We start from the raw sequence: 16,954 nt of genomic DNA on the forward strand, positions 1-16,954 counted from the left end.
AGAGTGTCCCCTATGATAATATTGTTACATTGTCGTTTACTTACATAATTCAACTAAAATAAAACTTCAAATTGGCCGCATTCCAGCTGCGCGGAATGGGACCCCCTTCCAAAGTCTCTAGGTTGTACGAACCATTTCCCTTAGCCTCGGTGATTCTGAAGGGTCCGGTCCATTTGGGAGACAATTTTTTCTCTAGCTCATATGGGTGAGCCTTCCTCATAACTAAGTCGCCAACCTGGAAATGCCGTGGCTTCACCTTGGAGCTATATTGTCGCTCTACTCTTCTCTTCACTGCCTCGACCTTTATTCTTGCTTCTTCCCTGGCTTCGTCCAGTAAGTCCAGATTCACCCGCCTCTCCTCGTTGGACTCTTCAGCCACAAAATTCTGGTAACGTGGCGAGCTTTCGTGAATCTCAACTGGGATCATCGCATCTGACCCATATACTAGGCTGAAAGGCGTCTCCATGGTAGAAGATTGGGGCGTGGTGTGGTATGCCCATACGATCCTTGGCACTTCTTCCGCCCATGCCGCTTTAGCTTTTTCTAGCCTTCTCTTTAGTCCTCTCAGCAAGACTCTATTCGCTGACTCTACTTGCCCATTAGTCTGGGGGTGTTCGACTGATGCGAACACTTGCTTGATGCCTACCTCTGCGCACAGGTTTCTCAACTATTGGCTTGCGAACTGGGTGCCATTGTCTGATACCAGCCGCCTAGGCACGCCAAAACGACACACAATGTTCTTCCAAACAAAGTGTTGCACCTTGTGCGCAGTAATCTGGGCCACGGGCTCCTCATGGCGATGATGGCCGCGCACTTGTCTGGGTTTGCCTCAATTCCTCTTTCCGTGAGCATGAAGCCTAAAAACTTCCCTGCCTCGACCCCAAAGACACATTTCTCAGGGTTCAGTTTGAGGCGGTATTTTGAAATGGTGGCAAACAACTCTTCCAGGTCAGTTGTATGTCGCCTTCGATCGCGCGAAGTCACCACCATGTCGCCAACGTAGGCTTGCACATTCCTTCCCAACATGGGCGCCAGGACCTTGTCCATTAGCCTCTGATAGGTGGCGCCCACATTCTTTAATCCAAACGGCATTACTTTGTAGCAGTAGCTACATGTCTCGGTCATGAACGCTGTTTTACTTTCATCTCTCGGGTGCATCTTGATCTGATTATACCCCGAAAAAGTGTCCAAGATACTTAGCATTTCGCAGCCTGAGGCACTATCCACCAGGGCATCGATGCTGGGTAGTGGATACGAGTCCTTGGGGCATGCCTTGTTCAGGTTCGTGAAGTCTACACACATCCTACACTTCCCATTTGCTTTTTTCACTAGGACGACGTTGGCCAGCCACTCGGGGTATTGGATTTCCCGTATGTGTCCGGCGCTCAACAGCTTCTGCGTCTCTTCCCTTATCACAAGCCGCCTCTCTTCATTAAACTTTCTCCTTCTTTGTCGCACGGGACGGACCGTGCCATCCATGCTAAGGTGGTGGCATAGAAAGTCAGGGTCGATGCCTGGCATCCATGTCTGAGGCGGACCATGCGAAAGCATCTAAATGGCGTGAAATCACCTCCACCACCTCATCCTGTTCTTCTTGGCTCAACAAACGCCCCAACTTGAATGTTTTGCCGCCAATCTGCCTCTCCACCGCGTTGGTCGTCGGCTGATCCCTGCTATCTTCCTTAAGGGGCGTCGCCCGGTAGTGCTTTCCAGGCGTCGCCTTTTCTACGGGCGATGTGTCGTCCAGCGGCGTCGCCTCGTTCAAGGGTTCTACCTCCATCGTCGTGTCTGCACTTGGCGGACGCTCGAACACCATGAACACGCCCCTCTTCGTTTTCGGACTATTCTCATAACATTTCCGCGCTTCTTCCTGATCTGACTTGATGAAGATCACTATGCCGCTGAGATCCGACAGCTTCATCTTCATGTGGCGCGTGGAGGCTACTGCGTTCAGCCTGTTCAACGCCGGTCTGCCCAGCAAGATGTTGTAGGCTGAATTGGCATTTACGACTAAATACCTAATGTTTTCGGTACGTGAGGCCGCTCCATCCGAGAATGTCGTCCTCAATTCCAGGTAGCCTCGTACTTCCACCTGGTTGTCAGCGAACCCATATAAGCACCCTGTGTAGGGTCTCAAAAGGTCAGGAGACAACCGCAACTTGTTGAATGTCGACCAGAACATAACATCTGCGGAGCTTCCTTGGTCGACTAGGACCCTGTGCACCTTTCTGCCGGCCGTGACAACCGAAATGACCACAAGGTCATTGTCGTGCGGCACAACATCCTGTAGATCCGCCCTCGTGAACACGAGGTCTGACTCCCACGGGTTACCTGAGATTCTTCCTTCAATTGAATTGACCCCCTCGCATATTTCTTCCGTTGGGAGGCAGTGGGTTCTCCCCCGAAAAAGCCACCAGCAATGGTGTGGACTTCGCCAAGGACAGGCATCTCGTGCGCTTGTTCTTCCACTGGTGCTGGCAGGGTCGCGGTCGTTGCGGGCTCTACGATGTAATCCTTCAAAAACCCGCTTCTCACCAACTCATCTAGCTGGTATCCCAGCGACAGGCAGTTGTTGATGTGATGATCGAAATCTTCATGGAACTCACACCAAGAGTCCTTGCGAGGCCCTAACACCTTGTTGGTCTTTGCCGGTCGCCTCAACCTTTCAGCTATATTGGGCACGGCAATCAGATCCTTCAATTCCACCACAAAGTCGTACCTCGTTGGCCTGGCCCTTTCCCTGGCCGGGCGATTTCCTCCTGCTGGACCCCTGGGCTGGGGTTTTCTGGTCTCATAGGGGCGTCTCCCCTCTGGCTTCTTTCTCCCCGTCGTGGTCTCGTTGACCCTGACGGGTTGAGCCCGCGTCTGCGCTATCGGGCGTGAGGGTACGACGCTGGTGCGCTTCTCACACACCTCTCCCTCAGAGGCGATATGCTCCACCGCACGACGCCTTATTTCAGCGAAGGTCCTGGGGCGATTGCGAATGATGGATTCGCAAAAAGGTCCGGGACACACGCCCTTTCTGAATTTGTACACTATCATGGGCTCTTCCGTAGTACCAACCTTTACTACTTGGGCCCCAAAACGGTTGATGTACTCCTTCAAGGTCTCTCCTCGATATTGTTTCACATCAAACAGGTCATACGAAACTGGCGGCAGGGCCCTGTTCGCTAAGTATTGCTCCCTAAACAACTGAGACAGCTGTTGGAAGGAAGTGATATGGCCGTTTGGAAGGCTGATGAACCAATCCATGGCCATCCCCATCAAGGTGCTCATAAAGAGCTTGCACCTCATGGCATCGGAGCCGCCTACTAGCACCATCTGTGTGTGAAATGCAGTGAGGTGCGCCTCAGGATCCTCCATCCCAATGAAGATCACCTTGGGTCCTGCGAACATGTTGGGGATCACTGCTTCCAGAATCTTCTGCGAGAAGGGTGTGGAAAACTCCCTTGGTGGGGTGAGAAGCTCGGTCTCATTTTGGTCACGTTGCCCTTGGTTATCACCCAAACCACGACGCAACTCTTCATTGATACGATGGAGCTCATCGTTTCTCGCACGCAAGGCTGCGAGATCCGCCTGCATGAGTTCTTGTTCCACCCTTGATTCCGCCATCTCATCCTGCAGCCCCCGCATCATTTCCATGACCTGCTGCATGCACATTTCCTCACTCGCAGCGCATGCGGAACCTTGTCTCGTGGCCCTCATTCTCCACTGTTTCCTCTAAACTTCTCCTGACGTTATGGTAGCTCCGATAGAACTCCTGAAACTTGCGATGGGACTGATGTTTTAAATCGGCCCCACGGTGGGCGCCAAATGTTCCGGCCGGTTGACCTGGGTACGTCTTTGTGCGCAGCCTTGCTCGTCAGCTAAGGACACCTTCCCTCTGGCAATCTGTGAACACCTGCAAAGAAGGACAAATGGGCACCCTAGCGGCCGTTTGCACTCCGATGCTCAAGTCAGCTAGCAAGAAACACCAAAACTCTGCACCTCCGTATCGGAACACCGTGGATGGTGCTCTGAAGGTGGTAAAAAGAACTGTGTATTTTGTATATTTTCTCCCTCTGGCAAACAACCTTTCTCTAGTCCCTTGTGCGTAGCCTCAAGACTCGAGTAAGCAACTAGAGTGTATTCTGGGAAAATTTGCCAAAAGTTCGAACCTCGTTTCTAACATCCAAGGTTCTATTTAAACGCCTCTAGCATTTAAAGCGTCTTAAAGCGCATTTAATTATGAAACGTTCCGCGCCTTTAAGACGTTTAAACCGCCTGAAGCATTTAAAGTACCTTAACACGCTCGAAACGTAAACTTTAATTACCTTATACCTGACAAATGGATGTTGCTGTTCTGACTTGGCTGTTATTACACGTGGAGGGCCTCACCACCGTGACCCAACTTGGGGGTATTTCATTGTGTGAGTCCTCCTTCCTTGGAGTGCATCTGGTGTAAGGGGTGACTTTTTGGGTGTCAACTCATGCCCCCAAACCTCTAGTCACTCGCTTTGAGAGCGTATCTACCTTCCTCTCGTACCCTGCACCTGGTTACCCTTGGGCGTGACCCTCTCATGAGTCGTATCTATCCCAAGGGCCTCTCTGGGGTGACATGGGCACTTCGCGAGTCAGATTGCTCTCCACTGGCGCTAGTACTATGGCCTTGAAGCCACCCTTCTCTTCACTTTCTCATTGTTTCTGCACTTGGCGGGCCCGAAGCCTTCGTGGCGTCACTCCCTCCGTGGTCTTTCCTACCCCCGGGTATCGGGGAGCGACACTTCCGGTGGCTTGTTTGGCAACGCCGTATCTTGGCGGCACCTTGTCTAGGCGACGCCTTATCTCGGCGACGCCATGTTAAGGCGACGCCTTGTCCTGGCGACGCCTTGTGTAATTATTCTGTTGACTTCCTTTCATTGACCCCTTCGCATGGTCTCACCACATGTTGATCTTGGCCCCGACGTTGACTTTTGACTTTGGTCAACGCCCGGGAGTGGGACGGTACAGGAATATATTCCAAAAAGCTTGAAAATTTAAGAGCCTTTATGACTAGTCAAAGATCACATGAGATGACCATGTGATTTTCTGCTTTTTCTGACATTTTCTGTGTAGGTCTTGGTCAAGTCTTTTCTCTTTGATGACTGAAACCCACTCACATCAATTGAATGCAGTATGGTTCAGTTTCTCTTTAAATTCTGGTGCAGCTGTTCTCTCTCACAAGAACAATCAATTAAGCCATCTCTTGCAATATCTCTTGCTCTCTTTGTGTGAGTCTTCTTTGCCTCTTTTTCTGCTATCATGGAGTCCACTCCTCCTACATCAAAGAGGATCAAAACAAGAGTTGTGAGGTCTGGAGGGAGACTTGAGGGCTGGTTTTCAGGAGATAATGAACTCATTGAAAGGTATCGCTTTGAAACTAGAACAAATGTGATCAACAACCCCAAAGTTGTTTCCTTTAATTGGCTGAAAAGCCAAAAGCTAGACAATGTGAGGAAGATTCTCAAGGACCAGCTGCTAAGAAGGTTATTGGAGATGAAGGGAAACATATACCCTGATTTGATTCGGGTATTCTACACCAATCTCAAATTTGGAGGAAACAATTTTGTGTCTCATGTGAAGGGTGTTGACATGGAGATCACTCATGATGTGTGGACTGTTGTAGATGGCCTAAAATATGCTGGTCTAAGGATCAACAAGGGAAATCTTGGAGTAGTGGAGGATTTTAACAAAGTCCAATACTACAAGAGTTGCTTGAAGAATCAACAAGCCCAAGTGAAAACTTGTTCGGTTGGAGGCTTGAAGTTGGATGAAAGGGTGCTTGCTCTTATTGTAACTTGGATTCTTACTCCAAGGGGGAGTAACCATTCTGTCTTAACAGAAGAAGACCTTGTATACATCTACTGCATCATGAAGAAGATCAAGATCAACTGGATCCATATCATCAAAGAGCACATGCAAAAATCCATGAGGTTAAGTGACTACCACTATCTCTATGACGTTTTAATCTCTAAATTCTTGCTCTATTTTGAAGTGAATCTTGAAGATGAGACCTCTGAGTTGGTTAAGTCAACACAAGAAATGAACAATGGCTCTCTAAGCAAGATGGGATTCACCAAAATAAATGGAAAATGGGTGAGCAAAGATGGTGATCATGGTGCTTCATCAAGGGCTACAACTGCTGATTTTGATGAAGAAGTTCAAGCTGCTGACATTGATATTCACCATGAAGAACAACCTGCAACCAATTTTGGTGCTGGAACCAGTGCAGGAGATCAAGGGGATGAAATGCCTTCTATGTCTTCTTTTGAAAGATACATGGTGAATAGGCTTGATGGCTTTGTCGAGAATCAAAAAAATCTCCATGATCTGTGTGTAAGCAACTTCCAGAATATAGACAACATATTCAACAACATGGATACTCGGTTTATGACCTTGGATGAACAGATTGAAGCTGTTCAGAATCAGATCTTTGAACTTCAGTATGACAAGGATGATTAATGGAAAAACAATCAGTTGAATGCTCGACACAACCTATTGTTTTTGCCCTGTATCAGTTTAAGTGCTTTTGTTTTTCAATTTTGTATAATCTGGAACAATTGCCTTTTTTTTTCTCTTCTTATTGTCTATTTGTAAAGAAAAATAGGGGGATATTTTATGTTGTGTTGTCTTTTATTTTCTACAAACTCTGTTTTGTTTAAGTGAACTTTAATTCTGTTGTTTTCTGCTGATATGTTGGTATTCTAACTGCTGATATGTTGTTTTTCTTTTACTGTTCTAACCTTCTATCAGAGATATTGTGCTTTGCTTAAACTTTGTTTTGCAAGCTTTGAAGAATCCAAATCCTTTGAGTTTGATGGAAGGCTGGATGTGCTTGTTGTTGCTGAGGTGCTTTAGAATAGGATCTGGGGTAGATTATCTGTGTAAATCCACTCTTGATTGAATCCAAAGCTTAAGCATTTTCAAACCTTTTAAATTGAATGTGTTTTTCAAACTAAGTGAAAAACAACCGATTGTTTTACTCTTACGTGTTTTGAAAAAGGTAGAAAACTGTTTTTGGTGTTTGACTAGCTGTCAAACCAAAACAATCGATTGATTCGCACATTCAAACGATTGTTTGTTTTCAAATCATAACAGAAAACTATTTTGTGTGTTTACTGAGCTTTAAATGATTTTGTAACTGAATGCGCTCATGTTTTAAATGCTTTGACCATTATTTGAAAGCTATAAAGAGTTTGTTCATCTTTTGTAACAAACAAGAACTGAGATTTAATCATAGAAAAACATATTTGAGTTTTTCACTGATTTTGCTTCCAAGAGTTAAAAGATTGCTTTGAAGCTTGCTTTGATCAAGAGAGAGTGATATAGGAATTTCATTTGTATTGATTTCAGATCATTCTGTAACAAGTGTAATCCTTCTGTACTTTGTGTAAACTCTGGTTTGTGAGGCCGAGAAGTGTTGTGTGCTCTTGAGGTTGTCAAGATCAACATTCTTGGTGGTGTTTGTGCTGAGCCAAAGGAAGTGTGTTTCTTGAGGGGATCAAGGTCACTTCTTTGGTGATGTGTGTAAGTTGATGGAAGAGGGCCAAGCACAACCTCACAAGAAAGACAAGAGCCAAGACATGAGCATCCAAAGCCAAACCAAGAGCGTCTAGGGCAAAGGGAAGAGCGTCTAGGACCAATTACTAGGTCCATGGCCAAGAGAATCCATGAAGACTTGGAGCAAGCTACGGATGGAAGAAAGAGCTATTTGTATATGCTACATGAAGGCCCATCAAGAGTATCTTAGTATTAGTTGTGGTGTAAATAGCACAAACTTGATTCCATGAGGATTTGACCTAGAGTTGCTACGTTTCTAGAAGATTTCCTTAATCTAGGGTCGGCCATGTGCCATGAGTTCCTTGTGATGTCATTTGCATTTCATTTAGATTGCATTTGCTTATCATTAGGGTTAACCTTTATGGTCCTCCTTAACTTATAAAAGGGGGAGCCAACCTCATGTATTTTTTAAGATTGAATAGAGTATTGTTATGCTGCCAAATTTGTGCCATACACTACTCTTTGCCTAGCATCTAGGTTTTAATCTTCATTTCATCACCTTCAAAGGGGCTGGCCGAACCTCCCCAATTCCCCACTCTCATGCACCTTCTAGGCACCCATACTTCCTAGGAAGGCCTTGCTTCATCTCGTCCACAAGCTTCCGCAAGTTCATCACCAAAACACAAAGAAGAGCTCAAAGGAATGCCATCATTTGGTATCTAGAGCTATGGTTCTTCAAAGATGAGTATATCTTTGCATTTTTCTTTTTGAGTTCTGTACCGACCAGGTCATAAGGCATGATGACGTGTCTTGCACGTGCTCGGGTGGGGCGTGCTCAATGGAACGAGTAGGCCAGAAAAGATGAATGGCTCAGAAGTGGGCATAGTCACAGATCGCTAAACTGGCGTTCTCCGATCTCTAGTGTGCGTAATCGGTGGTCGCCAGAGTTACGTCGCAGTCGCCGTATGAGGGTGGTAGGAGAATGGATGATCAGAGATCGCCCGGGAATGCTAGGAGATCGGGTGGTTTACACGCCGCCACAAGGAGCACATCGCCGGATCTCCCAGCAAACTTAGTTAAAGCTGTTGAAGGCTCGGAAGGGTAATTTCAAGCGTGTAAGTTCAGTAAGACGATTGTGGCACCAGCATGGGGCATGAAGGTCGAGTGGGTTGGAGGGAACACCTTGCTCATCAGCGACAAGATTCCTAGAGTGGACATTTGTTGGTGGCAAGGTTTCCTCAGCTAGAACATGCATGGTGTAGCAGAAAGGAGGGTGGCATTCGCAATGAGCGATGTCATAGAGATGATGCACTTTGTTGCATCCGATACTCGCCTTGACGGGTGGTGTTTCACAGCGCATTATGTGCTAGGTTGCTCCTTGAGTTCAGGACTTAGCTGTGCGGCTGGTTACTGCGCAAGAATGACGTTCAAGTTGCCCCAATCCTAGATGATGACACGTGTAGGGTTGGGAGCAATGGAGAAATGACGCTCAAGTTGCCCTAGCTCAGATGACGACACGTGTAGGGCTGGGCGCTACCTGCTATCCCAGCCCAGATGGCGACACGTGCAGGGCTGGATGCGAGCCACGAGTCCAAAAGCATAACGGCCTGGAGAGAGAAGAAACCTAGCTATAAAGGTAACCTTAACAGAATCTGCAGAGGTATGTTTTTCATTACGGCTGATACTGCTAGGGTTGTGTGCCTATAGTACGGTCCTACAGAGCATATTCTCTCTTAGTTTTTGGGTGTTCTTGTCACTGACTTGAGCGTCGGAGCGCCACCGCCCGCAAAGGCGCCACTGTGTGTTTTTCAGGTTCTCAGAGAGGCTATCTGTGGAGTGGACTTGGAGGGCACGTGGTGTCAAGCTGGTGAGGAAGATTGTGACGAGGCAACGCTCTTGCGCTAAGTCAACCGGCAGGATCATCAGGCGCCCACCGTGGGGCCGTATAAAAGGTGATTCCCAACCATAGTTTGTGTTTGTGGTGCTTTGGGTGTTTTCTGTTCGACTGCTCGCTATCGAAGTCGACTCCTGGAGTTTTCACCGTTTGTTTGGAGTTCTTTGAGCTGCTGAGTTTGCTGAGGAAGGATGAGGACAACACGCTCCAGTTCAGTTGCGCCATCAACAGACGAAGATGCTGTGTCCATGACGCAAGTGATGGACATGATGAGGACGCTGCAGGAGAACGTGGCTGCATCGCGTTCTGAGCAGGAAAGGATCAACGAGGCGCTGGTGGCCTCGCAAGCAAAGAACGAAGAGCTCAACCGGATCAACAAAGAGATGCGCAAAGCCCTTCAGGAGCGGGAGGAGCATGCGGCAGGGGACAAATCTGCAGCCCCATCCCCACCACGCAGCTTCCCTATGCCATTCTCCCAAGAGATCATGGACTCGGTGGTCCCGGCTAACACTGTGGCAGTGAAAGTGTCTTTCACTAGGGTGGAGGACCCTGAAGCCCATCTCACGGCGTTTCATACTCCGATGATGCTCTCAGGGGGCTCAGACGCGGTGTATTGTAAGGTGTTCATGAGCACTTTGAGCGGAACGGCGTTGGACTGGTTCGTCAGTATACCCACTGGCCACATTACCACGTTCCAACAGTTTTCCAAGATGTTTGTTGAGCAGTACATAGTGAACAAGGTGCCATCTTTGGTGTCTTACGACTTGTTTGATATAAGGCAGTACCAAGGGGAGTCTTTGAAGGATTTCCTGAACAGATTCGGAGTTCGGATAGTCCATTTGCCAGGAAAGGACGAAGAGATGTTCGTGCACGCCTTCAAAAAGGGCGTGTTACCTGTGCCTTTTAGTGAGTCGCTCATCAGGAGCCACCCCGCCACGTTCGCCGAAATCCGGCGACGTGCTGTGGCTCACATCGCCGCCGAGAGCGAGGTCACCGAGAAGAGGGGAAACGTGGCCCCAACTACACCGCGTACCCAAGCAAGGGTACAACTGCAGAGGGTAATGGAGGCGGCGGCGGGAAAGAGGGATCAAAGGACGCGCCATCCTTACGACCCTAAGAAAAATAAGAGCAAGGGACCAAGGCGGCCCAGGGAGAGTAATTGCCCCCCGAGGTATGAGTTTGTGATGGGTCTGGCTGATTTGATCGCCATCCCAAACATAGCTGCCAGGCTCAAAGTGCCTGAGAAAACGGCGGAGAAGATTTTGGGGCCAAAGCCAGACGCATGGTGCGAGTTCCACAAGAGCTTTGGTCACTCTATCAATTCGTGTTTGGCCCTGGGGCACCAGCTCGCCGAGCTGGTCAAATGTGGTTTCCTGAAGGATTACTTGCTAGAGAAGCAAGCGGACCAGGCATCAGGGTCTCAACCGGCGAGCGGTGGAGGGCAACAGCACGAGGTGCCTATTCACGGCGAGATCCACACCATAGCTGGCGGATTCTCCGGCGGGGGGTGCACAGCGTCGCAACGAAAGAGGTACGCGAGGTCGATAATGTCAGTGGAAGTCTTTGAGGATCACTCGCCCGACGTGGACATCACGTTCACCAAGGGGGACCTCAGGGACGTGGTGCCTCACGACAACGACCCTATTGTGATCTCGCTTGTCACGGCGGGAAGGACCGTCCACCGGGTGCTGGTCGACCAAGGAAGCTCAGCAGATGTGATGTTTTGGCCAACTTTTGAGAAGTTACAACTGTCCCCTGATCAACTAAGACCATATAGGGGCTGCTTGTACGGTTTTGCTGGTGACCAAGTGGAGGTGAGGGGGTATATCGAGCTGAGGACGACTTTCACTGACGGTTTGGCCTCACAAACGGAGAAGATCAGGTATCTTGTTGTAAACGCCCCGTTAGCGTACAACATACTGCTGGGAAGGCCAACGCTCAACAGAACAGGAGCTGTGCCTTCGACGAGGCACATGAAGGTCAAGCTGCCGTCTATGGAGGGTATGATCATCACTATTTGCTCCGACCAGAAGGAGGCGAAGAAGTGTTACGAAAACAGCCTCAAGAACAAGAGGTCTGTGTGCCACGTAACCACAACGCCTCCCCCTGGCGTGGAGCTGGGGCGCGAACCCCGGCGAGTTTCGGATGCGGCGTTGGAGGTGGTCGCCGAGGGCGATGTGCCGATGGGGAATGTAGAGGTGAGGTCGGAGAGAAACTGCTCGGAGACCGCCAGAGAAACCGGTATCGCGAGGGCGCTGATCGCCAGCGAGAGCAAACCTCAGCCAGTAGAGGAATGGCTCGAGAAGGAGATTGGCGGTAAGGTGTTTAAGTTGGGAAGAACCCTGGATAGCAAGACGCAAGACCAGATCGCCGAGGTAATAAGTAGACACTTGGATGCGTTTGCGTGGGCTGCTTCAGATATGCCGGGGATCACCAAGTGGATCGAAGCGGAGCCAGTGGCCCAGATCACCGCACACAAGATCGAGAGCTTTGTATAGAAGAACATAGTGTGCCGGTTTGGTGTGCCTAAACGCCTGGTGTCAGACAATGGGACCCAGTTTGAAAGCCACCTCTTGAAAAAGTTGTGCGAAGAGGTGGGGATACAACAGGTGTTTGCATCCGTCGAGCACCCACAGACGAATGGCCAAGTGGAGTCTGCCAATCGGGTGTTGCTGAGAGGTTTAAAGAGAAGATTAGAGAAAGCTAAGGGATCGTGGGCTGAAGAGGTACCCCGCATAGTTTGGGCATACCACACCACTGAGCAGTCAGGAACCCACGAGACCCCCTTTAGTTTGGTTTATGGATGTGATGCGATGATTCCAGTCGAAATCCAGGAAAGCTCGCCGAGATTCCAGAACTTTGTGGTGGAAGACTCGAACGAAGAAAGAAGAATGAATCTGGATTTGCTGGATGAGGTCAGGGAGGAGGCGAGAGTGAAGGCCGAAGCAGTAAAAAGAAGAGTTGACCGAAGGTACAACTCTAAGGTAATGTCAAGGCAGTTCAGAAGGGGCGATCTGGTGATGAGGAAGGCCCATCAGTATGAGATGCAAGAAAAGTTATCGCCTAAGTGGACGGGACCGTTCAGAATAACCGAGGTGCTCGGGAATGGCGCCTACCACTTGGAGACGTTAGAAGGAGGGGCGATTCCTCGCACTTGGAACGCCACACATCTCAAGTTGTATTATAGTTAAAGCCTTGTAAGTAAAGACGAATATGAAGAGATTTGAATAGTTTCTTTTAAAACAATTTCAAGGGGGCACTCTTTTTTCCCTAAGGAGGGTTTTTAATGAGGCCACCCAATAAAGAAGAGTTTTTCAAAGTTTAAAGCTTCTAAGTTTGCATGCTTATGGCTTTGAGAGTTTTAGAAAAATGGCCTTATTACCCGTATGTGATTTAGGGCAACAGCAAAGTCATATTGCATGCTTCAATAGTTAAAGTTTTAAAGTCCCCATTGTTTTTCGGCGATCGGTGGCAATAGTTAAAGTTTTAAAGTCCCCATCGTTTTCGGCGATCAGTGGTGATCCAGTCGGTCATCGGTGGTTGATGACGTCAACAGAAGACAATCACGTGGACCACTCGTAGGGTGACACGTGGACCGGGTGACAGAGAGATCAGGGAGCAGATCATCCAAAGAGGTGATCGGTGGTCAGTAGTCAAGTGGCCATCGACAGACCAGTTGGCAGAGAAGTCAGGGGACAGATCACCCAGAACGGTGATCGGTGGCCAGTAACCAAGCGGTCATCGACAGATCAGTTCCCAGATGAACACCTGGGGGCAGAACGCGTGAAGCAATAGAGCACCGATCAGTCATCGGATGCATGGTCATCGGGGGCTCGTGTTACACGCAGTTAAGCTGGGGCTGAGGTTCCCAGCAAGAGCGTTACGCACGGACCTCGCATGAACATGTCTCAGAGAATCGTGCATGAGAGTGGCCTAAGGGGGGCTAGTAAACCGGTCAGTGATTGGTGACTCCCTCAACCCATTACGTGCATGACATCGCGAAGGGGGAATCGTTCGCACAGAGAGCAATGCCTGGTGAGTGTGCTTAGACCAGCCACACCTGGCGTTCTCCTGAGAGTATGCGATTTACCCAGATGAAGGGAATGCGCTAAGTTACTCCGCCAGGGGATAACTTAGACACGCAGTGAGAAGCGCTAGAGCCTTCAAGTAATGACAAGTGTGTGGTTAGTTGCATGCCTCCACGTGTCATCATCTGAGAGGGACGCGGTCCAGACAAAGGTGCACTCCGTGCCGCCGAAGGTACAGACAATCGCAGACACGCGCAGACACTCACGTTCTACTGATTCTGGAGGTACGTTGCCACAGAAAAGCACAACAGGGTTCTGACACATGCCAGAGAGGCATAATAGAATTCTGTTAGGCGCAGGTACAGAGGGAGGCATAAAAGAGAATCAGAGTGAGATTCAGGGATATAGGTTTTTACACACATTGTTTTTCTAGTGATTCTGTGATCTGACTTGAGCGTCGGAGCGCCACCGGCCGCAGAGGCGCCACTGTGTGTTTTTCAGGTTCTCAGAGAGGCTATCTGTGGAGCGGACTTGGAGGGCACGTGGTGTCAAGCTGGTGAGGAAGATCGTGACGAGGCAACGCTCTTGCGCTAAGTCAACCGGCAGGATCATTTGGCGCCCACCGTGGGGCACGTATAAAACGTGATTCCCAACCATAGTTTGTGTTGGTGGTGCTTCGAGTGTTTTCTGTTCAGCTGCTCGCTGTCTCAGTCGACTCTTGGGGTTTTCACCGTTTGTTTGGAGTTCTTTGAGCTGCTGAGTTTGCTGAGGAAGGATGAGGACAACACGTTCCAGTTCAGTTGCGCCATCAACCGTGAAGATGTTGTGTCCATGACGCAAGTGATGGACATGATGAGGACGCTTCAGGAGAACGTGGCTGCATCGCGTTCTGAGCAGGAAAGGATGCACGAGGCGCTGGTGGCCTCGCAAGCAAGGAACGAAGAGCTCAACCGGATCAACGAAGAGCTGCGCAAAGCCCTTCAGGAGCGGGAGGAGCGTGCGACAGGGGACAGATCCGCACCCCCATCCCCACCACGCAGTTTCCCTATGCCATTTTCCCAAGAGATCATGGACTCCGTAGTCTCGGCTAGCACTGTGGCAGTGAAAGTATCTTTCACTGGGGTGGAGGACCCTGAAGCCCATCTCACGGCGTTTCATACTCAGATGATGCTCTCAGGGGGCTCAGACGCGGTATATTGTAAGGTGTTCATGAGCACCTTGAGCGGAACGGCGTTGGACTGGTTCGTCAGTATACCCACTGGCCATATTACCACGTTCCAACAATTTTCCAAGATGTTTGTTGAGCAGTACATAGTGAACAAGGCGCCACCTCTAGTGTCTTACGACTTGTTTGATATAAGGCAGTACCAAGGGGAGTCCTTGAAGGATTTCCTGAACAGATTCGAGGCTCGGATAGTCCGTTTGCCAGGAAAGGACGAGGAAATGTTCGTGCACGCCTTCAAAAAGGGTGTATTGCCTAGGCCCTTTAGTGAGTCGCTCATCAGGAACCACCCCGCCACGTTCGCCGAAATCCGGCGACGTGCTGTGGCTCATATCTCCGCTGAGAGCGAGGTCACAGAGAAGAGAGGAAATGTGGCCCAGCTAAACCGCGCACCCAAACGAGGGTACAACCTCAAAGGGTAATGGAGGCGGCGGCGGGAAAGAGGGATCAAAGGACGCGCCACCCTTACGACCCTAAGAAAAATAAGAGCAAGGGGCCAGGGCGCCCCAGGGAGAGTAATCGCCCCAGGGAGGGTAATCGCCCCCCGAGGTATGAGTTTATGATGGGTCTGGCTGATTTGATCGCCATCCCAAACATAGCTGCCAGGCTCAAAGTGCCTGAGAAAACGACGGAGAAGATTTTGGGGCCAAAGCCAGACGCATGGTGCGAGTTCCACAAGAGCTTTGGTCACTCTATCAATTCGTGTTTGACCCTGGGGCACCAGCTCGCCGAGCTGGTCAAATGTGGTTTCCTGAAGGATTACTTGCTAGAGAAGCAAGCGGACCAGGCATCAGGGTGCAAGCTGCTCAGTTTTCTGGATGCCTTCTCGGGGTACAACCAAATCAAAATGCATCCCATGGACAAAGAGAAGACCGCCTTCATGACGGAAAGGTCATGTTATTGCTACAGGGTGATGCCCTTCGGGTTGAAGAATGCAGGAGCCACGTACCAAAGGCTGATGGACAAGGTGCTCGCGCCCATGCTCGGAAGGAATGTGCAGGCATACGTCGACGACATGGTCGTGACGTCCCTGGAGAAAGACAAGCACGTCGCAGACTTGGAAGAGTTGTTCACCACGATAGCCAGGTACAAGCTAAAACTGAATCCTGAAAAGTGCGTTTTTGGTGTAGAAGCAGGGAAATTTCTGGGGTTTCTTCTGCCAGAGAGGGGAATTGAGGCTAACCCCGAGAAGTGCGCCACCATTTTGGCAATGAGGAGCCCCGCCAATGTGAAGGAGGTACAGCAACTCACGGGGCGGATGGCCGCCCTGTCTCGATTCGTATTGGCAAGCGGAGAGAAGGGCCACCCATACTTCCAATGTTTGAAGAGAAACAACAGATTTGTTTGGACAAAGGAGTGTGAGGAGGCCTTCGTAAAGCTCAAGGAATATTTGGCGAGCCCTCCAGTTCTGTGCAAGCCCCAAGACATAACACCCCTCAGGCTGTACTTTGCCATAACTGAGAGGGCGATCAGCGCAGTGCTAGTGCAGGATCAGGACCAGACCCAAAGGCCTATATATTTCGTTAGCAAGGTGCTGCAAGGCCCGGAGGTAAGGTACCAGGCCCTAGAAAAGGCAGCATTAGCGGTTGTATTCTCGGCGAGGAGATTGCGCCATTACTTATAAAGCTTCACGGTACTGGTGATGATGAGAATCAAATAAAGGAGGCTTTTATTAATGGAGGAAGAGGACATCCACCCTCACATTTGAAGTTCTTCCTTCTAGTCTTCTCAAAATTAAAAGAAGACATAAAATAAAGATGAGGCCCAAGCCCAAAGCCCAAGCCCAAGCCCAAGAAGGCCAAAGCCCAAAGAGCCCAAGTCCATCCCATGAGGGGCAAGGCCAAGCTTTGAAATACTCTTGTATCGTTTTAGGAGGTGTGGTTATTAAATAAAGGAGTGTGAAAATGTAAAATAAAGTCACATTACCCATGTGACTTAGGAGAGTGGTGTAGGTGTAGTTTTTGGGAGGTGTCATAGTAGAAAAAGGTCACACCTCCCATGTGACTTGTTTTTGGTGGGAATTTCAAATGAGTTTATTTGAAATTTCCCACCTATTTTTCAGCACCTTAGGCTATAAATAGAGGTGCTTCCTTTGTAAAATTCAGATTGGAATTAATCTAAGTAAACTCTACTCAAATTTTGAGTGAACTTTGGAGAGCTTTTGGAGCCTTCTTCTCTAGTCTTATCTTGATGGATCATTGGAGTCCTCAAGTGGCGGCATCACTCTCATCTAGGAGCATTCCACACTTCTAGTGGCGAGATCATCCAACATTCTTCCATCTTCATGAGCAC

Source organism: Phaseolus vulgaris, chromosome 11 (genome assembly GCF_000499845.2).
Source record: "Phaseolus vulgaris cultivar G19833 chromosome 11, P. vulgaris v2.0, whole genome shotgun sequence".
In the NCBI taxonomy this organism is placed as follows: Eukaryota; Viridiplantae; Streptophyta; class Magnoliopsida; order Fabales; family Fabaceae; genus Phaseolus; species Phaseolus vulgaris.